The following is a 26,467-nucleotide window of genomic DNA, read 5'->3' on the forward strand; positions in this document are numbered from 1 at the left end:
GATGCTTTTGCCAGGACCAGAGCAGGAATGCAGGTCAGAACTCCTGTAAAGAGTTAGTACGCAATCTAGTTAGGTATGCGTTAGATTCTGTTTTGTTTAAATAACTAATAAAATAAGTTGTGCTGAATGGGATGTATATTCCTGTTTTGTGTCTTTTTGTAACTTAAGGTTTTGCCTAGAGGGATTCTCTGTGTTTTGAGTCTGATTACCCTGTAAGGTATTTACCATCCTGATTTTACAGAGGGGATTCTTTTACTTTAATTAAAATTCTCTTTTAAGAACCTGATTGCTTTTTCATTGTTCTTAAGATCCAAGGGTTTGGGTCTGTGTTCACCTATGCAAATTGGTGAGGATTTTTATCAAGCCTTCCCCAGGAAAGGGGGTGTAGTGCTGGGGGGGGGGGGATATTTTTGGGGGGAGACGTTTCCAAGTGGGCATTTCCCCTGTTCTTTGTGTAACACTTTGGTGGTGGCAGCGTTTAACCTAAGCTGGTAAGAATAAGTTTAGGGGGTCTTTCATGCAGGTCCCCACATCTGTACCCTAGAGTTCAGGGTGGGGAAGGAACCTTGACAGACCCTGTTTGATTTTTTTTTTTTTTTTAATTGCTCTCTCAGCGGGGTTTTAAAACACTAAGAGCTGAACTGGAAGATCTCAGTAGAATTTAGAAGTAACAGCTTAAGGCATTTTAACTTTTCATTTCCTTTAGTTAAGATTTCCATTTGTGTCCATATGATGTGACTGTGGAGCACATTAATAGAGGAAATGTTAAAAAGGAATAGAGAAGAGACGTGTTTTTAGATAGGAATTTTTTTGGGTGTGGAATTTGGAGCCGCCAATAATGGAAAGCGTCTCCCCTGAAAAACCGTTTGCATGCCTTATTCAGTTGATATTGCAATGTAGATAGCATGCGGTGAACAGAGCGGTACAAAATCTTTGTGGTGAAAATGGGAATTCTTGAAGTGTGTCTTTTTATGAGTGTCAGCACTAAGTGGTAGCGCTAATGCTGGCCGGGTCTTATACTTCCCTTTCTCCACGGTATGACTGGGCCTGCTGTAGGTTCCATCTGCCTGCATGTCAGCTCAGCTTTTCATGATACATTTTAAGGTTTCAGGCTGCCGTATATCAGTTGGGGTTTTATTCCTGGGGGAATAATAATAATCCTACCTCAGGGCTCCCACCCCCTACCTGGGGGTGGGAGGGATAGCTCAGTGGTTTGAGCATTGGCCTGCTAAACCCAGGGTTGTGAGTGCAATCCTTGAGGGGGGCCATTTAGGGATCTGGGGCAAAAATTTAAAAACCTTTCCCCATCTCCCAAAGATCTCCAGATTTTTGGCTTTGTTTGACCATCAGAGGAAACAGGTTCCAGACAAAAGGGTCCCTTGTTGAGTAAACTGTCCTGTGGGTCCTGAAATCATTAGTTCTATAGCTGGTGGAAACCTGGCTGGTTTTTTCATTTAAAAATTTTCTGTTAGGAAATTCTAGTTTTCCCACCGGAAATTTTGAAAATGTTGGAAAATGCGTGTCTTCCCCTTCCCCCAGCTTCTCCCCACTCTTTGGGTGTCTACACAGCAGAAGCAGTACATTTGCTTACAAGCTGAGGTAGCTTGAATCTAGCTACTGTGAATAACAGCTGTGAAGATAATGCAGTGTGGGCTTCAGTGCAGACTAGTGAATGGAGTATGTACCCAGGGCACCTGCCAAGCTTGTGCCATCTATGCTGAAGCCCGCACTCGGCTATCTTCACTGCTGTTACCCATATTAGCTTGGATTTAGGCTAGGCCGTGCACAGTTCTTGCTGTGTAGATGCACGCAGTGGTGAGCTGGAGCCGGTTGTTTTAGAACCGGTTGTTCCATGAGGGACAACCGGCTCTAAAAGAGCTTCTAAATTTAACCGGCCAAAAGTGGCGCCTTAGGCACTGACTCCATGGGTGCTCCAGCCCTGGAGCACCCAAGGGGAAAATTTGGTGGGTGCAGAGCACCCACCGGCAGCTCCCCGCCTGGCCCCAGCTCACCTCCACTCTGCCTCCACCTCCTCCCCTGAACGTACTGCCCCGTTCTGCTTCTCCGCCCCCCACACCCCCCCCCCCCCGGCTTCCCGTGAATCCGCTGTTTGCGCGGGAAGCTGGGCGGGCTGAGAAGCAGGCGGTGGCTTCGCACTCAGGCCCAGGGAGGCGGAGGTGAGCTGGGGCAGGAGGCGCGAGGGGGGCTGCCCACACTGTAGCAGGTAACCCGGGGAGGGGGCGCAGGGGAACCTCTCCCCGCCCCAGCTCACCTCCGCCACCCTCTGCCTGAGCAGGAAGCTGCCGCCTGCTTCTCAGCCCTCCCCGGCTTCCTGCCGAACAGCTGATTTGCGGGAAGCCGGGGTGGGGGGTGGGGGGATGTGCGGAGAAGCAGAGCGGGGCGGTGCATTCAGGGGTGGAGGCGGAGTGGAGGTGAGGTGAGCTGGGGCCGGGCGCGGGGCAGGGAGCTGCCGGTGGGTGCTCTGCACTCAGAGCACCCACGGAGTCAGCGCCCTAAGGTGCCACTTTTGATGTGATCAGTGGGGGGACCGGCCGCTCCCCTTGCTCCCCCCCAAGCTACGCTAACCCGCCCCTAGGAGCCATAGGAACCTGCCAGATGTTTCCTGGGAGCTGCCCCAGGTAAGCACCGCTAGGGCTCCCCACCTCATCCCCCAGCAGGTCCCTCTGGCTCTTCGGGGTGGGGTGGGCACCCACTATGGTGGCCCATGAGACCCTCCTGCCCGGTTCTGAAGGCAGACGGGACAGGGGAAGGGGGTGGATGGGGCAGGGGTCCTGGGGAGGGGGGCATCAAGGAATGCAGGGGGTATCAAGGAATGCAGCTGGTTGGATGGTGCAGGAGTCCCGGGGGGCGGGGGTGGGCAACGACCCCCTTGTGGGGTGAGGAGGGAACTAGTTGTTAAGATTTTGGCAGCTCATCACTGGATGTACGCTTCCTTATTATTTCCTACTTTTTCCTGCTGAGAAACAGTAAGAAAGTGGAGAAACCTCCATTTTTCACCTTTTATAATTAAATCTTTTCAACAGTTTATTTTTTTTCCAAACTGGCAAAAGTTGGAAGACAAAAGTGAGGAAAACCCTCAATTTGTAAACCAAAATTTCTGGAAAATGAATTTCTTTGAAACCCTATTTTCTGATGAAAAATATTCTCATTAGAAATTTTTGACCAGCTGTAGTCAGATGCACTGACTACTAGAATGCCCTTGCAGACCATAATGTTATATTATTATTGTAATCTTTATATTACATCACACTTAACAAAAACTGGATTTTGCTCCTGTCCATTGCCTTTTGCTATTATGGAAGCTCAACAGTTCCTGTGTACATTAAAAACGCCAAGTTCACCATATGTTTCTTTAATGTTGATATTTTTGTATGCAGGAAAATATTTTGCATCCTGCTGGTTGGTGAAGGTGCAGCTGCCCTAATACTCCCAGCACCTGCTAGCCAACTGCACTCATGTGGCATGAAGACCCCTGATAGTCTGCTCTGGAAACACTCACTTTTCACTTGCGCTTTCAATAGTTGTAGGGCTTGGATCTTCTTACAAGTCAGCAACTCAAGGGGATATGCTATTGAGGTCTGATATTTCATAAAGTAGAGAGCAGTGATTACACGAACTATACAGTACATACAACAAAGTACAATGCAATACGCTTAACAGGGAGTTAAGTTTATAGGGAGAGCATTGGCCAGCATTGGAGTCCCTACCCATATGCAAAGTACGCAGCTGCGTAGGGCACCAGGAAATTTTGGGGCACCACTGCCCTGTGCAGCTGCGTGCTGCTCCAGCCCCTGCTCCGCCTCTTTCCCAGGGCCCACGCCCTAGCCCTGCCTCTTCCTGCCCCTGCTCTGCCCCTTCCCCAAAACCCCTGCCCTGTCCCGCCTCTTTCTGCCCCTGAGGACTGCAGCAGGGGTTGGGCCTGCACTCACCAGCTGCGGGAAGTGCAGTGACCCAGCCCCAGCTGCCCCCCCGCCCCCGCAGAGGGGTGGCGGGGCTGTGTAGGACCCCAGAATAGCTACGGACGGCCCTGCTGAGGTTCATTCCTTTCTCTCTAAATGCTACCAGAACAGATGCTGGAAATGGACAGAAGAGGCATTGGCTCACTGGGCTTCCTATGGTATCTGTTTTAAGATCTCTTCTTTCCACATGTGAGAGGAAAAAAAATGTAGATTTAGTAGCTTGTTGGGATTTTAACAATTGACTCATAGGGTCGGATTCACTCAATTTCATTGATCTGACTCAAAACTTTTGCATTTGTAGGCATAGGAAGTAATAAATATTTAACAGGATGAGCACGGGAGGGAGTGATAGGACATGTTTGTGACAGCAAATAAGAATATACACATACAGCATATCTGCTGGGTTCCTGAGCCCATGATTTCCCCCTTCCTTCAACTCCCCTCACGCATCCATTTCTCAATTGGCCTTCTGAAAAATCTCTTCAGAAATTCTTGATCTGTTTTTTCTTTCCGTTTCCTATAATTTGCAAGGGAGTTCATCGGATTCTTAAAACTCCTCTAACCTATCTATTTTTGGACAGGTCACAATGGTGAAACATTGCCAGAAACAATAAAGTAAAACAAATACAATGCTAACACACCAATATAATATCAAATAAACTTTCAAAAATGTGAAATGAGTTTTTGCAGCATCTAGACTGAAGCTAAAATCTACCTGAATTGTTTGTTAAAACAAACAACAAAAATAGATAATCAGCATTGTTATGATCTTATTTAATTTTATTTTTTTGCTGTATTGTAATTCAAGAAGCACTCTTCAGACTCTGAAATGCCTTGTGTGTTGTGCTGGAAGGTATTTTTTGTAAAATTAGTAGGAGTTGGTGATAATTAATTCTGTGAATCCACGTTATTTTGCTTGCATCCGCTTTTGGTCTGTTTCACTAGTTGTGTGGACATATATATCTTTTAATTTTATTTTTTATGTGCAACAAACAGTGTTGCTAGCAGGCACTTCTTTCTATACTTCTCTGCAATATATTGTAGTTTCTGACTGCCATTGCCATTATATTGGCACCTCTCTTTCAAAATGGGCTTTTCTTTATTGGGGAAAGACATGTCTGATATATTAATGCCTTGGTGGCTTTACTGGAGTTAGACAAACTAGGCAGATACCACTTTCACTGATGTGCTATCTTCCAGTATAGGAACTTTAGTGCTACTGCTAATGTATGTCATTATCTTCCAGTATTGGTAGCTTGCAACCAAACTAGCACATTATTGAAGGTGATATCTGCCAAGTTTATCTTGAGCTTCCTTAATACCATTGGCCAGTTTTCCCACTTTCTTTTGTTGCAGGAATCTGTTGAGCCCTATAAGTAAATAACTGGAATGTTCTACTCTACGCATTGTTACAATATGTTGACCCACCAGAGCTGATTCAAAAACATTTTTTTTTGTTTTTGCTGTGAATGGCAAATGTTGACATTGAGTTTTATCTGCATCTTGGTACTACTTATTTGACTGCAGCAGTTCCTATGTGGGAAGCCAGAGGTAATCATACATAACAGCGATGCAAAGCATTTTATAATACATGTGAGAGAAATTCATGATGCATACACGTTTTGGACCATTGTCTTCGATAATAAAACTCACAGGAGCTAAGAGTTTTGACATAATGATGTATCTGAAATTTGGTACTTTTGAAGAGCTCAGAAAAGGGTACTGCAGTGCCAGCAGAATAGATCACATTTACATTCTCCTTAAAAAAACAAAACACTTGAGCTTTTCATTGGCAGGCTGTTGTGAGAAACCATTTTATCTCATTATTTTTCGCTTTCTGTAAAAGTTTCCTCCTCCCAATGCCATAGTGCCATATGGTGGAATTGGTAGGGTGTGTTTAAAAACAAACAAAGAAAACACCTCACTCAGGTAGGAATGATTTTATACAGTATACCCTTATATTAGTAAAAGCAAACTTACGTATTGGAGGTGGTCAATAGGGTTACCAACTTCCTATTTGCAGAAAACTGAACACCCTTACCCCACCCCTTTTCTGAGGCCATGCCCACTGCTCACTCCACCCCCTCCCTCCATCGCTCATTTTCACCAGGCTGGGCCAGGGGGTTGGGGGCAGTAATGGTGAGGGCTCCAGTTGTAGGTATGGGCTCTGGGGTGGGGCTGGAGATGAAGAGTTTAGGGTGCAGGAGAGGGCTCTGGGCTGGGGCAGGGGATGGGGGTGTGGGCTCTGGGGTGGGGCTGCAGATGAGGGGTGTGTGTGTGTGAGACTCTGGGTTGAGGCAAGGAATTGGGGTGTGTGAGGGGCAGAGTGAGGGCTCTAGGATGGGCTGGGGTTTGGGGTGTAGGAGGGGGTGCAGGCTCAGGGCAGTGCTTACCTCAGGCGGCTGCCGGGAAGCTGCTATCATCTCCCTCGGGCTCCTAAGTGGAGGCACCACTACGTGGCTCTCACTGTCTGCGCTGCCTGCGCCTGCAGGCACTGCCTTCTCAGCTCTCCTTGGCCGTGGTTCCTGGCCAATGGGAGTTGCATGGAGCTGGATAGGGAGCCTGCCTGTGCCCTCAACTGGACTTTTAACGGCCCAGTCAGCGGTGCTGACTGGAGCCGCCAGGGTCCCTTTTCAACCGGGTGTTCAGATTGAAAACAGGACACCTGGCAACCCTAGTAGTGTTGGCTGAAACTTCCAGCACTGCAGGAGGACTGAGGCCCACATAGGAGTTATCAAGAGTAGCAGAGCACAGTAAGTTATTGGAAGGGCACAAGAGGAGGAAGGATACAAAGAATGTTGCACACGTTTTGTTTACATTTTTCATTTAAACCGATTGGGCTTTACGCAGCCCAGGCATCTTGGTAACTTCAGTCTAATTTCATTGCATATTTATGAAAATTGTCACAAACCTGACAGCGGTTTAAAGTTGATTGCAGAAAATGTCCCAGACTGAAGAACAGATGTTCCAGTTCTCTATAGCATTTCCAAAAGTATCTACCAGTCTTGTGAGCTTGATGAGTGGCTAGGAGGTGGTGACAGAGTGAGAAATTTCCCAGAACCCTTTTATTGGTGCACTGTGAACTTCTTGATCTACACAATGTGAATATTGAAATGCATTCTGTGACAGGGTCAGGCCAGATGGCTACAGGAGGGTAATAGAAGGCAGATATATTAGCCCCAGGTTAAGTAGGTCCCTTTTCCCTGGGTAAGGAAACAGGGCAGGTTCCAGAACAATCAGGAACCTTCTGGAGACAATTAAGACAGACAGGCTGATTAGAACACCTGCAGCCAATCAAGAAGCTGCTAGAATCAATTAAGGCAGGCTAATCAGGGCACCTGGGTTTAAAAAGGAGCTCACTTCAGTTTGTGGTGAGTGTGAGGAGCAAGAGGCACTGGAGCTGAGAGTGAGAACACAGACTGTTGGAGGACTGAGAAGTACAAGCATTATCAGACACCAGGAGTAAGGTCCTATGGTGAGGATAAAGAAGGTGTTGGGAGGAGGCCATGGGGAAGTAGCCCAGGGAGTTGTAGCTGTTGCACAGCTGTTCCAGGAGGCACTCTAGACAGCTGCATTCCACAGGGCCCTGGGCTGGAACCCGGAGTAGAGGGCAGGCCTGGGTTCCCCCCAAACCTCCCAACTCCTGGTCAGACACAGGAGTTGTCGATCTGGACTGAGGGTTCAGAAAAACAGCCAAGCTGAGGGCTGCCGTGAAGCTCCACGGCGAGCAAATCCACCAATAAGCGCAGGACCCACCAAGGTAGAGCAGGAACTTTGTCACAATGCATATGGGCCAATGAATTGTACAGAAGATTTTTTTTCATGTTCTGTTTTCCCTTCTGCACCATCATCAGGACACTGATCCAGCGCAGGACTGTAGTATAGCTTTGAGGGATCCTGTAATTTTGTTCTGTACAACAGATAAATGATTGTAAAACAAATATGCAACATGTATTATATCTTTGCGTATATGCTGGTTACAGCACTTTACACAGGAAGACTGAAGAATCTCATGCTTTCCTGTGAACTGGCTCATCAACTGTATTTTTATTTTGTTAATTTCCTCCTACCTTTCCTCCTTCCTTTTTTGTTATGGCAGTGTGATCCTTAGAATATTTGGCCAAAAGACCCTAAAGCCTATTGGAAATGAAAAATGCTAAATACATCTTTAATTCATTGTGTTGCATTCATGAAGGTGACAACAATTCAAGTACAGACACAAACATGACATCCAAACCTTTGTGAGTAGCAAGCCAAGCAGGCTAATAAAAAAACCCCTAGGTATTATTTCTGTACATATTGGTAAATGTAAGTGAAAGTTTAGTTCATATTGGAACACTTTCTATTTAACATCTACCATCCTTGCAACAGAAGGCTGCTAATTGTAAAATTGGCTAAGCAGTCACGACCAAGCTGTGTATTTGTCATTGTGCTGTCAACCTGCATAAACGGAAAAGGTTATCTGGAACCAACTGGAATGACCATGAAAAGATTTGGTGTGACTCGGAAATCTCTGATGGTCCATCTTTTATTGTGACCTAAAATTAGGCAGAGTTTCATCAGCTGAGTTATATGTACAGGATGGCATTAGTTGGGGGAAGCAATAATATGCCCTGAAGCTGCCAGTAACTGCCATAAGAACTAATTTTTTTGCCAGTGTAATGTTAATAAATAACTTATTTGCCAGGTTATTCAGGAAAATATTAAAATGTTCCCCAATCAATTTAAACCATTGAACAGAATTTAGACTTTTTATATGAAAGAAACTGTATTCCATGTTGATTTTTGCATACAGTACCATGCGCTATACAGTAATTAGAAGGTCTAATGACAGTGAAAGCTCAGAGCTGAATCTGAGGGCTTAAAGGTAGAAATTTAGCCACCCACTCCTTCACTGTTTCAGCCTTTTTTGTTTTTCTTCTCTTTTACTGCTTGGGCCTGTTCCTGCGTTTCTTGTGTGTCACAAACTTCTCTGAAGGTTGAGGCACAAAGAATGTGGGATAGAGCCCTTGAGATAGCCTTTTCTTGTACTTTATTAAGGCAAAAGAAAACCTTTTAGCTGAATCAGTTTGGATTATTTCAAAAACATGCAACACTATATGTACAGAAAGAGCAGATCTGGCAATTCTTTGCACACATTGAGTATAGTTTCTTTGTACAGAATGAGTGCAAAACTGAACAGGAAACAAAATCTACCTCTTTCTTCTCTGTACCTCCTCCCCTTGCAAGTTATTGCCGAAGTAGTTGTCAAAACTAACAATGTCTCCCTCTCTCAATTTCTGTGATGCAATCGTGTGGTGTCAATACACAAATCTTTGGCATAAACACTACCGTACTTGCATTTGTCATCCAGGGGTTGGGTCTTGGGAGACCTGGGTTTTATTCCTGCCTCTGCTACCGATCTACTGCGTGACCTTAGGCATGCCACTTCACCTTGCTATGACACTGTCTCCCGTTCCAGCTTTCATCAAGCTTGGAAGCTCTCTCTGGCAGGATTGTCTCTTTCTGTGTATATGTACAGTGCCTAGCACCATGTGGCCCCAATTCTGGTTGGGGCCTAAGATGTTGCTGTAATACAAATAATAGTAATGTGTCCTATTTGAAAGAGAAATTTTGCTCTTTTTATCATGCATTCCTGTGTGTGTGACTGAGGGACTGAATCTTTTCTGCCATGGAATTTTTTTTATCAGCCAAAGATTACAATTATGTGGTGTGTGGCCCATGGTGATTTACTTTAGCAAGAACAGCCAGAATGTGTGTTGGTTATTCAGAACTACTGTTCTCACAATGAGAATCCAAGAGGAGCTCGCTGCTACGAATTGCTCTGAAAATATGAGAGTTTTCAAAATATCTGATTCTTGTGTGAGAATTGTAGCTGCCTGTCATAACAAAATAGCCTTTCATATTTAGTGTCCTATGGAGCACTGCAACTGTGAACGCTGTCCTCTAAGTGATTCCTTACTATGACTAAGAGTTTAGTTCTTGAGGGTGTCTTTTGTATTATAACCTCTCAATAAAATTACAAGTCTGTGACACTTTGGCCTTTGTTTCCAAGATTCATTTGCTCCATAATGCAAATAAGAACTGGAAATATGTTTCATGTCTATAACTAGGATATTATTGAGGCAAATAGCATAGGAAGTTTCAGTGAAGGATTAGACATGTATAGGGACAAGAACAGCAACTGAATTAATACTAGCTAGTATAAAATTATAAGGACATTCCATACTCATACTTCAGGATATATGCTTTCCATCTACCCTACCCCATTAAGATCAGGGAGAAAAAAAAATCCGTTGCATATTGCACAGTTAGATGGCTTAGTGGGGATTGCATGCTGATTTCTGGGATTGATCACCCTTCAAAGATCAGGTACTTCTATGGGTAACAGCCAGTCAGTTTCTCACATATGACAAGTGAGGAGTATTTCTAGAACAGACCAAATCATAGAAGAGACATAAATATACAAATTTCAGAGTAACAGCCATGTTAGTCTGTATTCACAAAAAGAAAAGGAGTACTTGTGGCACCTTAGAGACTAACCAATTTATTTGAGCATAAGCTTTCGTGAGCTACAGCTCACTTCATTGGATGCATACTGTGGAAAGTACAGAAGATCTTTTTATACACACAAACCATGAAAAAATGTGTGTTTACCACTACAAAAGGTTTTCTCTCCCCCCACCCCACTCTCCTGCTGGTAATAGCTTATCTAAAGTGATCACTCTCCTTACAATGTGCATGATAATCAAGGTGGGCCATTTCCAGCACAAATCCAGGGTTTAACAAGAACGTCTGGGGGGGAGGGGAGGGTGTGTAGGGAAAAAACCAAGGGGAAATAGGTTACCTTGCATAATGACTTTGCCACTCCCAGTCTCTATTCAAGCCTAAGTTAATTGTATCCAATTTGCAAATGAATTCCAATTCAACAGTCTCTTGCTGGAGTCTGGTTTTGAAGTTTTTCTGTTGTAATATCGCAACTTTCACGTCTGTAATCGTGTGACCAGAGAGATTGAAGTGTTCTCCGACTGGTTTATGAATGTTATAATTCTTGTCATCTGATTTGTGTCCATTTATTCTTTTACGTAAGGACTGTCCAGTTTGACCAATGTACATGGCAGAGGGGCATTGCTGGCACATGATGGCATATATCACATTGGTGGATGTGCAGGTGAATGAGCCTTTGATAGTGTGGCTAATGTTACCAAATAAACTGGTTAGTCTCGAAGGTGCCACAAGTACTCCTTTTCTTTTCTTTTTATAAATATACAAAGCTATACATTAAGAGTGCTGTTTGGAAATCCCTGTATAGATAACCAAAGGGCTCACCTGTGTCAAATTTCAGCACCACAGTAGTAGAACAGAGTATGTGCAAGACAATGTATGTACATTGTTCTAAGGGGACACTATAAAATCACTGGATTGGAAAGTTTTATCTTGTATTAATTGAAGCAGGGCAGCGTTGAACTGTGTGTGCTGAATGTGCAATGGGTAGTGCAGATACAACCAAAGGGCAAGAAACTGGAATAACAAACATGACAGGGATTCCATGCTACTAGAGCAAGCAAAAAGATTGCAGAAGGCTCCGAGGATTAATCGGGGGTGTGTGTGTGTGTGTGTCTTTTGTGAAGAGCAGCAGCCCCAGAATCTGTTGCAATAACTGTGTAAGAATCCAGGAGCAAGCAATTCAGCCTCTACATCCCCCTTATTGTAGTCTCGTTGTTTTATTTTAGCAGAGGAAATTGCTGCATGTAATTATGGCATGCAGGGCTGGATTACTTACCCATGTATTACATAATTGAAATATTCCTCTAGCCTTTTATGAAATATATAAATTAAAAACAAATGACAACAGACCAAATTTTCTGCAGGGATGTGTGTGTGTAATATTTGGGCTCTGTTAATATGGCAGGGAAATCAACATGGTTTTCATTAGTGTTGGAAACCCAGAAAGCCTTCTATTGGATATATTGTAGTATTTAAAAATCAGCTTTACTTGATGAAATTGTAATAAATCCAGAGCCCAGTGACGCCAACGGGAATCTTTCCAGTGGGCTTGGATGCGGCCTGCAATGCGAAGTCGTTATAAAAAGGTGTAAACCCTACTTCATGATAACCCCATAGGCAACAGCGACATTTTGTTCTTGCATCTTGGTCAGTGTTCAAACTGAATAATTTTCAGATGGGGCATAAAAGTCTTGTAGGGGGTCAACGGGTTACCCTAGAAAATATTATCTACGCTTTTGGGTAGTCTAGTGCGTTCCAGAGAAAAAAGTTTTGCTCTTCAGCAGTATCTGGGCTGGGGTCCTCTCTGAGGAGAGAGGGAGGAATGCTATCAGGAGCATCGAAATCCCTGTCCCTCCTACCTCATTTCATCCTGATTTCATTAACAGAAATGCATGAGAGAGTTATGTATGCAACAGAAGAGGATAAAGATGTAAAAAAAATCTTTGTGGCCGCTTGAATGTTGTACTTTGCACATGTGAGTTATGAGGGGGACATTTTTTTATGAGCTGGCAAAGTGAAGCCCAGATTAAAATGCTACTGATCTTAAGTTTACAGCCAAGTAACATGAGAGAAGGCTAAATCAAACAGCATGTGGAATTACAAGTGACAATGTGAGGGAGATTATTAAGGAGCCTGATGCAGCCATAGGAAAAGCTTTGGACATTTGTAGAGCAGCACAGAGAGAACATATTCTCAAATGCAGTCAGCACAGGGTGAATCTGTTTTTTTAAAAAAAAACAAACAAAAACCAACAGTAACGAGGGGAAAATAAAAATTCACACTTGAGTGGTTGCTTCTTGTCATTCCCAGTCTGAACGTATTGTTGCGAGAGAGATGCAGAATCCACTACCAGCTAAGGTTACCTGTTATTGGCCAGAAATGCTTCCAGTGGTGGATGAGCTAAAAATAAGCCAAAAGGCTAAGAAGCCTTCAAAAATGAAGTTCAGGTGACAAAATACACATGAACTTGTTGAAGAGGAGACAGAGAAGCAGAAACAACAAGGTCTAGAAAATGCCAGGGTATTATGAAACATTGTAACTCTTGTCAGAATCACTCTAGGAAATCTAGAAGATAACTGAGATAAGTGAACATTCTACATGGGCACCCACAGCACTACACAGAGGATGTACTGTTCACTTTGAAGCCAATATTTGAAGCCAGAGAGCTCTCTCAAGGTTACTGTTAACAGTCTACCCTGATGCAATGCTGAAATTGTTTAGCTAAGAGCTTTTAAACTGGCGATTGGAGTAAAAGGCATGACTCTTCTAGGGCCTCTGTTTAGAAAGGTGCATTATGTAGTCCTGTGGTGTTATGCCATTGTGTCTCCCTGATGCATTCAGCTGACTAGGAGAAATCCTGTGGATACTAGCTGTATTCTAATGCATGTGATAGTTTTTAGTGTTTGGAAATATACATGCTTATGAGAAGCAGTGCACTGTTGGCAGCAGCCGTACATGGGGAGAGGGTGAGGAAAGATTAAATTTTGTAAGGAACCAGACTATTTTATGTGTAAATTTCAGGTAAGCTTTAGGCCTGATTAGCTGGTTTTTTGGTTTGTGTGGTTGTGGTTTTTTTTTTTTTTTTGTTTTAAATGGCAGTTTATTAATGTCATGTGCTAAAAATGAGAGAACGCATTGTGGATTAGCAGATACACATAACTATCGTCATCGGAGAGGAACAGGTAGTGCCTCTGGGACTACTGGAAAATGGTACATTTCTTCTTGGCCACAGGTGCAAACAGACAGACTAGGTGCAGTTAGGACTCTGAGCTTCATATTTATGCTGGTGCTCAAGAGTTTGATGTCCTCTGTCAAGGTGAGGTCAGTGTTCCAGCAAGCCCTTGTCTTCCTCAAATTATGCCCTCCCCTTTTCCTTGCAATTTCACTTCTGCCTTTCTCATATCTGTTCTGGTCCAGCTGCTTATTCACTCACTTCCTCCTAGTTAGACTACTGGAATGAAGCATCAAATGCAAACCCTACCCTTTCACAGGTAAATGTTCCTCATGGGATATGAGTCTAATTGTATAGGAATCTCAAATGAGAGAGAGAATCACCTATCTTGTAAGGATTTTATATGATGATAGTACATGATTTGAGCTTTCATCTGAGGCTGTCAAAGTGCTTTCAAATAATTAACAAGCATAAATCTACTGAGAAGTAGATAAGCAGTATTACACCCATTTCACAGCTGCATTAACTGAAGCTCTTAGTGGTTGTTACTTGTCCACTGGCATATAGCAAAGCAGTGGCAGGATTGGAAATAAAACCCAGGAGTCCTGACACCTTCAACTTAATATCTGTTTCTCAGGGCCAGGCTGTCTCAAACCATGAATTGCCGTATTCAAAAATTGAAAACCAAGGGTGGCAATCACTGTTTCTACACTTAATTTTGTAGGTGTTTGTGAATATAAATGCAGACCCTTAAATAGAACATGGGACGCACCTCGTTGCTTAGCGATACAAATGAGTACATGCTTAGAATGACAAATAGTCACCCAAGGTAACATTTGCATCTGCAGGAGAAAGAAATCATTTAGGTGCTCAACATGTTAAAGTTGCATTAATGAAGAGCATACAAAATCTTTGATGTGCAGCTTTTGGCTTCCAGAAGGAAAAATCTTCTGCAAAATAGGAACTAGCTATGTGATGTGAATTGCTTCTGCCCTCTTCAATAGAGAAGATGTTCAGTGTATTTTCACTCAATTATTCTAAACTCTCCTATTTTAACATCTGTTTTTGTGTGTATCTTTTCTTGCAGAACTATAATTTAATAGGCCATTACAAGATTACGTATACATATTTTATATCAATTTTCTATGTGGTTTACTCTGTGGTGCAGAGGAGCTGGAAAGCTGCCCTAAGTGGGGAGTGAAATCCCTGGCTGGCACATAGCCAGCGAAGCCAGTTCTATACCATCTCTTTTCAGTCCTCCTCTGTAGGGAAACATTATTGGAATATTGGGGAGCCCATCAAGGGTGGGATTAGATGTTGTCTAAGCATCTTATGTTCTGATGATCAAGGGCTAGCGGAATGGGCCAGCGGGTGAAGTAGAAGCTAGTGTAGGTAGGAGCAGCCTTGAGGGGGCAAACCATCCCTGGCTGTCTTCAGGATGAGGGAACATTAGAACAGCCATACTGGGTCAGACCAATGGTCTATCTAGCCTAGTATCCTGTCTTCTGACAGTAGCGAATGCCAGGTGTTTGAGGGGGAATGAACAGAACAGCAATCATTAAGTGAGCCATCCCCTGTCTCAGCTTCTGGCAGTCAAAGGCTAGGGATACCCAAAACATGGGGTTGCATCCCTGAGCATCTTGGTTAATAGTGTGAAAATGGCTGTAAGGCACCTGTATCCCCTGCTGCCTTGGGTTAAATGCTAAGCTCAAATCAGCAGAACTGAAGATATGTCCTCTGACTTGAGGCTGCTGAAATCAATTCCATGTTACAGTACATTTAATGTTGTTTGCTCTTGTTAAACCAAATCTGACCTAAAACTGTAAGAAAACACTAATATTAAACACTTTGAAAATGAAGTGTGCTTTGTAAGTGCTCTGTAAACATACATTAATCAAAAAAAGTGAGGAACATACTAAATGACAATTAAATACAATTAAAAATATAATACATATACTTTGCTTTGACACTTTCCAGAATGTTGCTTTTAATTTATCATCCCTTTTTCTTTTCATATGAATGGGAATCGGCAGGGAATCTGTGTGTTGCCATTTGTGCTATGGAAGTCATGGAATCATGGAAATGTAGGGCTGGAAGGGACCTCAAGATGTCATTTAGTCAAGCCCCCTGCACTGAGGCAGGTCCAAGTATACCTAGACAGTCCCTCACACAAGTTTTGTCTAATCTGTTCTTTAAAACCTCCACTGATGGGAATTCCAGAAACTCCCTTTTCAGATATTTGGAATAGGTTTCTAAGCCTAACTTCTCTATCAACTTGGCTAACTCCTTCAGATTTATTATAAACACGTATAAAACTGGTATTGGTATCAAGTTGAATTTATTCTAGTAGGTTCTAGAATGCATCAGAAACCCACGCATTGTGTAGGAGAAATATCTGGGCTGAAATCCTGGCTCTGTTGAAGTAAATGGCAAACCAGACATTGACTTTAATAGGGTCAGGATTTTACCCCAATGGTAATGTGTATGTAGCCCAGAGCAAAGTTGAGCATTTTCTCTCCTTTCACTAACTGAAAACTAAATTGAACTGAAGACTAAACTACCTAACAATGGTGGTGATTAACACCAGTATTTAATAATAATTTTTGTAGTTTAAAGAGGTCTATGAGGGTTATAAAATTTGCCCACTGGAACTGGGTTATGATGAACAAATTTTATCACTGGTGAAATCTTCTAAATGTTTCAACGGGTTTACAAAAAAGCAACCAATTTTTGACACTGATTGGAATAAAGGAAAAGCAGCTTCTTCAAGCAGGGTCAAAAAGCTGCTTTACCAGGAAAATGATGAATTGACACCTGAAACAAATTTATGTGGCAGCTATAGGAAGGGCATGGGCTCATCTTCCATGAGGGAGATTCTGGTAATTTCTTGACCCTCCCTTAGAAGACACTGGAGAATGAGAGGCAGGGGCTGTTATCAGCTCGTGTTCTTGGGGAACTAGGGCACAGTATCCAGCCTGTCTGACTCATGAAAGACCTTCCCTCTGCAGCCTCTGCTTGAACCAAAGCCAATCAGAAGACAGACTTATGAAAAGCAATGGAAAGGCGGTGGAAGACCCACCTAAACCCCTCTGAACAAGGGTGACAAGATTAAGGAAACTCCCCTAACCTCATTTGCATCAAAGATGGGACAGGGAGGCATCTCTATTATCATACAGAATGGAGAACAGAGATTCCAAGGTGATAACCACACTGAACTCTGGGACCAGAAAAGTAGGGAAGCACTGCATGATGGGGGAATCTCTGCTCCAGATGTTAACGAACCCGCACCTGCATACACCCAGCTCAGTAGTTATCAGACCAATTCTAGTAATAAATCCTTTATTGGTATCCAAAATACTGAAGCTCCCTAATTGCATTATGAACTCCTTCGAAGGAACGCTGCCCATAGCCAGGAATGATCAGTTCCTATTGTCTAGCCTGAACAAAAGAACTCTGGTATACTCCCTTGAGCCATCAGTTTATCCATAAACAAATCTAGTGTTCTCCTTGGAACCACTGTTCTTTCCCTACAAAAACCCCTACCCATGTTCAAGTAAGTGTTCTAATGCCTGTATCCAACATCTGCATCAGTTCCATTGGGACTTCATTTTCTCCTGACTGATCATGCTGCTGGCTATGCCTGTCCCCAGCACTCCGGACCCTCAGCTACCACCACTACCTAGGAACCCCGATTGATTCAAGCTTCACGGAGTGGTAAGAACCCAGCACATGCTCTCTCTCTCACTCTCAGTATAGCCTTCTGACCCTGACTTGTGTGATCAGTTATAATTTTCTAAACCTGACTTATCATTAAATTCAAGTTAGATTTAATATTATAACTGCTTTGTTTGTTTGGTTCCCCTTGTATGGCTATTACCTTACAATAACTTTCATGGTTAAACTGGTTGGTGTCTTTTTTGCTCTCTCTCTCGCAACACTCCTCTTACCGAAGCTAATGAACCCTGTAGCGCCCAAAAATCCTGTGGGGTTTGCTCATCAAGTGGGTTACTACCAGAACAATTGTAATGTGAAAGTGGGGATAGAGATGTGCTGAACCTGTGGCATAGCAGGGTGGCAGCTTGGAAGTGCTGCTCGACCCAGCTTGCTGAGTCCAGGGACATATAAGGGGTCAGCTTGGGAATGCTGATGAACCTGGTCCACTCAGAGGCGCGCTGTGTGTGTGTGTGTGTGTGTGTGTGTGTGTGAGAGAGAGAGGGAGAGATTCTGGGGCTGGAAGAACCCAGCCCTGGGGAACCCAGGTCCTGCAGGATAGCTCCACTGGGAGAGAACTTGCAGAAGAGAGAAGTACAGCTCATTGATAGAATTACAGAACCCCCCCCCCCCAGAAATGTAACCCTAATAAATTTGTGTACCCCAAAGTAATGGGCAAATCTGGTAACAGGGCTGGACACTACCTGTGATTAGCAGATCCCACAATGAAAGGAGGACAGGTCAGCTGTTTGGCCCCAAACAACAGTATTGGGATTGAAGATGGGTTTTGAAGATGGGAGATGATCTGGACTACAGTGTTCAACAGCAAGTCCGGATTGTGTTGCTTTCTGTAGAAAGAAATTCTGTGCATTCTCCTTTAGGTTAATCACAGCTTTGCCCTTCATTCTGCATTGCATATTAATGTGAGCCTAATAATACATTGAAGTTCCAGCAGACTTCAATAAGGAATAAGGAATTTGCCAGCATGATCTGTAAGACAGGACTGTTAATTAGCTGTACTCTCAAGAGGAATTTGTGCATCCTCATGCTGTGTAGTATCAGTCAATGTTTATACATATTCAAAAAATGTAAGAAGAATGTTTTTTGAAAATGTATTTCTTGTGGTGTTTCATCTCATTTCAATAGTTTAAAGAAAAGTATTTGGATCCATAATATTTCAACTTGCAAGCTTATCTTTGCCATGTTAAATTTAATTTAGCTTAAAACAATTTGTAACACTCTGTGCACCATCATTTTTCAAGATATGTTTTTAAATTGCAGCTAATTATATATTGGAGATGTCATGGCATAACAATAGTTTTTTTTTCCCCTTGCAAAACTGAAAAAATGCAAGGGATGCGAAAGAGACAAGGCTATAATGACACTAGTGCTCACTAGCTCTTTCATTTTGTCTTAGAAAATCTTCAAAAAGATGAAGGTACCAAGCGCATTGTGGGTGGTACTAGAAATAAATCAATACATTAATAATACTGTCAGGAAGCTTATTTTAATCACAGGTATGAGCCAACCCCCCTATCCCTCCTACCACATTGTATTCTTAAAAATAGTGGACTGATTAAAGATCATTTTTACACAGAAGAGCAAAGGTAGATTCAGAGATTAAACATCTTTCTTTTTAGTTACAACTGCCTGAGTAAGTACAGAGTCATGCAAATTAGGAGGAGGTGAAACAAAGAGTTGTTTCAAAGTCTGACAGTGCCTGTCATCTTAGAAATTGCCAAAATCAGAAAGGGGAATTAATTGAGCTATTTAATGTAAGGGCCCCTTTCAAGTCTATTAAACAGGATTCCTTAAAGCCTTATAATATTTATGGGTTGGTATTATCAATGATACCTTAAACCTCAGTGACCTGTGCCAAGGGTTCCCACTCTCTAATGGCTACAGTATCAGAATTAGCAGGGTGAGCACCACTGTAAAAAATATCTTTAGGTTTGGAGACTCTAGGAGCACACGAGGAGCGATAGAAATGACGACAACATCATTCAAAAGTTATCAGTCAGCCTTTTATTAACAATTTCATTAAGCAGATGAACAAAGCCACAACTACTGAGACACATGAAGAGACAGACAAACCATAGGACAGCAAGCATCAGTGATTTCATACTCTCACCCATCTCTATGGTACCTTTGGGGATGAATCTTTTCAGTAGGTGATAATTTGTGGAGGGTCTCCTGATGGATTCTTTCTTTCTTATTCATGCTGGGGGAATTCCTTTTATCCTATGGTACACTCACGCTCATAACCCTTATATTTATGTATTAGGGTTCAACCTCTTTTTCCTTATCGGAATTTCCACACCTCATAAATGTTGGGCTACCCTGCTTTTCATAGGCTAGTGTCTTAGCTCCCCTTATCTTCAGTAACATTTATGTCGAGACCCCATGTTAACTTGTGGTCATTGCAGAATTTCCCATGATGTTACAATCGGGCACCTTCCAGTAGCGACTGGCACATTGTGGTATATTTTCCTGAACACGACCCATTAACACATCTTTTACAACAATCTTGCAATTTTACTAGCTGACCCAGGGTTAACCCTGAACTAGTCATGTCAACTTCTTTCAGACTTAAGACTTGATATGGCTAAGCTGAAGTGGACAGGCCTCAGGCCTGTGGGCCTTGATTTACAGACTTATCTTAGGCCTGATCTACACTACAGCATTAGATCCACATAAGGCAACTTATGTTGACCTCATTATGTCAGTGTACATGCCACAGCCTTGCTCCCACTGATGCAAGTGCCCTAATACACCGACAGCATAACTCCATGAGAGGCGTAGGGCTTATGTCAGTATAGTTAGGGTGGCGCAGTGTCCCTGTAGACACTGCATGACTTAATCTATTGGCTGTCATTCTTGTCAATTTCATGGCTCTGCTGGAGCGGTGAAGTTGACAAAGCTGGCTCCCAGCTCCTCAGCTGGGCTGCTGCCTGGTCTCCGCCCCAAGCCAGGCTGCCACCAAGGTCCCCACTCCCAGCCAGGCTGCCATCTGGGTTCTCAGCTCCCTGCCGGGAGCATGGTTTTCCCACACAGACTCTTAGCTCCCACTGGGAGCAAGGCACCGAGAGCCTGGGTGGGCAGCCAGACTCCCGGCAGGGAGATCTGTACCCGGTGGCCAGCTGGCTTCCCTGTTCCCAGTGGGGAGCCAGGCTACTGGCAGGGAGCTGTGCGCAGAGCTGAGAGCCCTGTCTCTCAGCTCCCAACACTGCCCCTCTTAAGTTGGTGGAAGCACTCCTGGTGAGGAAGCACACTACCAACAGAAGAAGGGCAGTGTGGACATGAACCACCACAGTAATTACTGTGGTGGCTGTAAAATTGACCTAACACAGGTCTTAAGTTTATGGTGTAGACATGCTGTCACTTATATACTTTATGCACTCTTAACAACAATATATGCTTATCAATTCTGTACCCCTATAATACTATCCTAGGTAGTCCCACACTTTATACCTACAACTTAAATCTGTTCATCACCCGTTGATTACATGTAGAATAACCACAATAGATAACTCAATTAAATGATTATATAAGATGATTAGCTACATCCTGAATTTTCTCTAGGATGTTCGAGACCTCCCTAACTGATACTAAAACTTCATTCAGTGTTGGATGTAGTGTTGTGGTTAGATTAGAGAAAATGTGGCCAATATGATCATATTGACAGCTAACCTGAATGGGTTAGTTTTTGGAATGAAGTATTGAAGTGCAGTTACAATTAGAGTCCAGCAAATAGTGGAATTTCTGTTTAGAAACTATTTGAACTGGAAGCAAATTTAATTTGAATGTCTAACTTTTTTCTGTTCACTTCCACAAACATTCTAGTATTGAGTTTTTTTTTCTAGGGCAGATACTTGCAACAAGGACATTTTACCCTGAATGTTTTAGTATTTGCTGAATGCTCATTTTGATTATATTAAGTTGCAAAATTTGGATTTGCATTACATGCTAACTGCAATTTAAGAATTTTATAAAACTGGCTAGATGATTCCTGCTGTGTTGGTTAGTTACATAAGTCATCCAGTCAGGGAACATTATACCATATGACTTACGTAATTTAATAGAGCTGATCTGACAATTGTCTTAATAAATACTTCCAGTGAGAAAAGACATTTTTGGGTGCAAAATATTAGTGGAAAATGTCCTGTTTTCTTCTACCTTTAGTAACTAAAGGTATACAATACAAATTGAGTATCCAGTGGTAGAATTCACAATTGGAACAGTTTTCAGGTTAATTGTTTTCTGGGGAAAATCATGAGTAATTCTGAGGGTGAAAAAAATAGGATCTTTTTTGTTGAATATATTTCCCTTGTTCTGATTATGATTCGCTCTGTTTATGTGGTGCAGGATATTCAGTTCCGCTAGGTCTCTTGTGCCAGATTTGAGAAATGAGTTTACATTTAAAGCATCTCCAAATAACTGAGGATTTACTGTGTGATAGCGACACTGTCCAGTTTGCCATTGCTGATGGCTGTTTCTGTGCTGGGTTGCTGAGAGCTGTTGCCTCAAACTATGCCCCTTCCTAAAAGTCTTTTAGGAATAAATAACACAATTTGAATAAGATTATAAGCCCCACAGATGTAACTTTCATGCAGTAGGGACAGAAACATATTGTTTCTCTGAAAATAGCAATCCAGTAGCTCAAAGAAAGGGAATTTGAAGGCTGCAATGAGGAGTGTGCTGCATCTGAAAAACTAGAACATAAGGAATCCCATCTGCCCTGTACAAGAATGCCATTGAAACAAGTCGGGTAGATAAGGGAAGTAGTCTACATGCATTTAAAGGTTCAGAAGATATATTGCCATCACTTTATAAGGGTGGCAGACCCTGAGAACCCTGCATCACAAGGACTGCAAAATTCTGCTACCTCACTTATGGCCTGCAGTCACCATTTTAAGTAACTCCTGAGCTGAAACAAGTCCCTGTGGCAATTTCAAGTCTGTGTTCAGTGGGAAAGATTTATTTCATCACCACCTATGATGAAATGTGTATCTGCCCATTGAAAATGGTAAAGCCTCCTACAGCTTTTGAATGATCTGTCCCTTCTGAGATAGCTGGGATTTCTCAGTGCGCTCACAGAATCCTGTGCTCCTCCTCTGAGGTCCCAAAATGTTAAATGTGACCGCATTGTGTGGATTGCAAGGTGTGCAATGTGAGTTCAGGTCAAGTTATCAGTATAGCCTTGTCCCTTATCTTCGTGATCATTTTTCAAGAACTGGGACATGTTTGTGTTTCAAGTGAGAACATGAAATAATGTAGTGGAGTTATTAGACAGTAACAGGGCAGACCTGGTAGCTTCTGATTCAGCCTGTTCAATGTGCATCTGCACTTGGTACATCTTTCAGTAATAGCCACTAAGCTTTACTAAGCAAAACAAGCTGTTAATATTACTGTTGCCCAGGCGCTGCACTGGCAGGTATGGACCTGGATTCTACCAACAAAACGCCAACAAAACGATCAATTCAGCCGGCTCTGATTGGAGAATCTCTGGATGTCACTTAGGAACTGTTCTGAGCTCCAACACAAACTTGTTGATTTTTGGGGCAAATCACTGAGGCTCACATTTTCAAAAGTAGCCTCTAATTTTTGTTGTCTAATGTTGGTTACCTAACAGCCTTCCCCTCTCTCCCCCGCCCCTTTAAAATTTTCTGATTTCGGGAGTGGTGAAAACCCTTATTACAATGACAATTAACATCTGCAATCCCCATTGCTTCCACCTAAAAATCAGAATGTAGGTTTCTAAAAATGGGTGTACAAAAATTGAGGAAACCTAAATAAGACTGCTTTTGAAAATATGGCCTTAACCTCCCAGTGTCTGTGTCCCCATCTGAAAATGGGGATACTAGTACTTACCAATCTTGCCTGATAATTGAGGCTCATTCGATTAGCTTAGACATACTTGGATGGAAGATGTTTCAGCAATGCAAAGTATTCTTCAGCTGCTCCCAGATTGCCCCCACCCACTACAAAACCCATGGGAGGGTGAGGAAAACTCCATGTAGATTTCCTCATGGAGCTTCTTCTGCATTGTTCAGTTGGGCCTGCGTGATGGAGGCTGGGTTCCTTCCTCCCACCTTCCAGAGACTACACCACAGGATCTGTCTCTAAATCCAACAGATGTTTGGGGCTCCATGCAGAGGCTCTGAGCCTCTCTCACAATTCTGTGCCCCTTGTGGCTCTGGCTCCTGTCCCAGACAGCACAGCTCTGATAGATCCTCATTGTCAGGGACTCCTCTGTCCATGACTGTCCCAGGGACACCTCAAGGCGGGTTCAGCAGGAATTGTATGTGTCCCCCTCTTCCTTGCACTCAAAAAATCCTTCTCTCTTTCCCAGGGCCCATTCCTAGACCATCAGAGTCCAGTGGAGATGAAGGAGCCTCCTCATGATGGTTCCCCTCAATGCACATCGTGGGGGAAGGAGGTGAGTACTGCAGGATGGTTATGATGCCAGAGGCAGAAAAAGCACTGGTAATTTTGGAGACCCAGATGCAGTTTGTAATGCTGGCAATTAGAAAAAAGTTAATCTTTTTGATCTCTTTCAGATCTCTTTCACTGCTATGCAAAATTTATGCTCATCCTCAGGTGTTGAGATTCCCACTCCTCCGTTGACCATTCCAGACTGCATCATGTAGCTCTGTTTAAGGGCTTTAAAATTACAAAGAGGCACATTTCTAAAGTAACTTTTTTGTAATATGAACAGATTTCTTTTAATATTAAACTCCTGGGGCCTTACTTGCCCCTGCAAGCAAGATCCAAGTAACTCCCATTGAAGTTGGCACAGAATAAGGATGCTGAATTTCCCAGGGGTATTGCTTGGCGCCAGCACTGATTTCTCTGTTAAATGGAGTGACTCCTAGTTTTAAGTTTTACCTTTTATGTGACGACAATTCAAATAATTTGTAGAGTCTCAGACAGGGATTTAATTTCAAATGATTTTCTCTGTTGGCTGTAATGCTGTATTGATCCTGCAGTAAAGTGCAGCTGTTGTTTAGCTGCCTCTGCTTGCCCAGCACAGATTTACAGTCTCTCCTACTTCTTCTCCCTCTTGTCCTCCTTAGTAGGCACACTTGGAAATCTTGGGTGACGGTGGAATAATGCTCCCTTTTGGGTCACCAATTCAAACCCAGCCCCAAAGTTCTGGGCTGTTCTGGTAATCTGTATATATGGGATCTTGTGTTCACATCACAAAAATGGCCATCCTTTTTTGGCAATGTCAGCTATGCAGGTCAAGATGGAGGCAGCCTGTTGAAAAATTTGCAGTGCCATTTCCTGTGCTCTACCTGTTCTGTAGCTAGTTGGGGACCCAAATTCTTTGCTAGTGTAACCCCATTGACTTATATGGAATTACACCACGAAGAATTTGGCCTTCAGCCCCGCAGGTGTCAGTCTGACACCTCAAATGATTTTTTTTTTTAAAGTTATGGAAGAGGTTTTTTTTGTTTGTTTTATGCTAGTTAGATCACTAATCACTTCTGAATGAAAGGGATTGAGTTTAGGTGGCTAGAATAGTCTGAACAGCTTTGGCTTTCCGTGTGATGCCATGGAATGCATCTGTTAAAAGCAACACCACCACCCACAGCACACCACAACAAACAACCTGAAGTACCTTCCATTTCTAAAAAAGGTCCACATGTAAAAGACTAAAACAAACCTAAAACCAGCCTGGCCTTTATCCTGGTGCTGTGGATGATGTATTTGATCACCCTCTTACCCATTTTGTTTGAAAGAAAAATGTGCTACTTTGCTGTTCCCTTTAAATTCAGATGTTTTGTTGACCAATCTTATTTTTATAGCAGCTCTCCATGACTTTATTGCCTGGAAAAACACAGCAATAGCACAAAGATTGTAGAATATTTCAGGAGTAGCTTAATACCAGCTGACCCTCTTACATACAGTACGAAGTTTACTTATATATACTATATCTTTCTATCTCACAAGATTACACAAGATACAATAACCCCTTTTTACAGGGGACTGAGATCAGTTCCTTCTAAAATCCAATGTTTAGTTATTACCAGTGATCATTATTCATGTCCTATAGAACTCTATACATGAGTTCACTGGAGTTTCACCACTGCTAAGAGATCCGAACCAGGTCCTTCACAATTTGGAGTAGCTCAAGGATATCTTGCATTTTAAGATGCATGTACCATAACGGGGTCATGTGGGCTATTAGAGCAGAGGACTGGGGAAAACAGGATCCTGGTGCTGTGATTGGGACAAGTCCCTTGTCTTCCTTGTGTGCTTAATGTAGCCCATTAAAGCTTGTGTAGCCCATAGAAATTGGAGCTGGGCAAAATCTACAGGCTTAGACCAATGAGTTGGTGAAGTCAGTGAGATTTCTCCTGTGTAGGGCTGCACATTTGTCACAGCATTCTTTTTTGGGGGTGGGGGGAGGACAGGGGGGTTGCGCAAAATTCACAAAGTGGTCTCAATAAATTTACTAAGTCACTGGTTTAGGGGCCAATGGTGTGTAAAGTCATGGGAACACTATTTAAAATGGGGGGAGGGTCCTGAAGTAGTTGGGTCCTGCCCTTGAAGGGTTGGAGGCCTGGGAGTTGGGGAGGGTAGCTGGAGAGCCTGCCCTGAACTTAGCCCGCAGGCGTGGCAGCAGCTCCTGCCCATGGGGCTGGGACTGGCACCAGGTTCCAATGCCACTCACTCAAATTTGGCTTGGCCCCACACATCCCCTTCCCTCCCAGTCATGACACGGCAACAGCCAGGCCAAATCTGAGCTGCACTGTGACCCTATGTGCCAGGTTGCAAATGCCTGGAGCAGGTAACTGGGCCCAGAGCTGCTGGGAGAGCAACTGCAGGAACAGTCACCTTGGGTTGAGTTCATTAAAATCACAGACAAAAAAGGAAAGTCATGGACACAGAAAAATCACAAATTTATTTGGGCGTAAGCTTTCGTGGATTAGAACCCACTTCATCAGATGCATCTGATGGAGTGGGTTCTAACCCACGAAAGCTTATTCCCAAATAAATTTGTTAGCCTCTAAGGTGCCACACAGTCTCCTAGTTATTTTTGCTGATACAGACTAACACGGCTACCCCTCTAAAACCTGTTACTAAGGTT

General features: G+C 43.1%; 1 long non-coding RNA gene across 1 annotated transcript in view; it reads left to right on the plus strand.

Moving 5' to 3' along the window:
• The window catches only part of LOC122461891, a 91,345-nt gene extending 65,119 nt beyond the window's left edge, over positions 1 to 26,226 (plus strand). Inside the window, exons 3-4 of the long non-coding RNA XR_006284136.1 lie at positions 23,723 to 23,809; positions 23,931 to 26,226. This is a non-coding gene — a long non-coding RNA (uncharacterized LOC122461891). The remainder of the gene's footprint in view (positions 1 to 23,722; positions 23,810 to 23,930) is intronic.
• The last annotated feature ends 241 nt before the right edge of the window (positions 26,227 to 26,467 follow it).

This window comes from Chelonia mydas, chromosome 10 (genome assembly GCF_015237465.2).
Source record: "Chelonia mydas isolate rCheMyd1 chromosome 10, rCheMyd1.pri.v2, whole genome shotgun sequence".
In the NCBI taxonomy this organism is placed as follows: Eukaryota; Metazoa; Chordata; order Testudines; family Cheloniidae; genus Chelonia; species Chelonia mydas.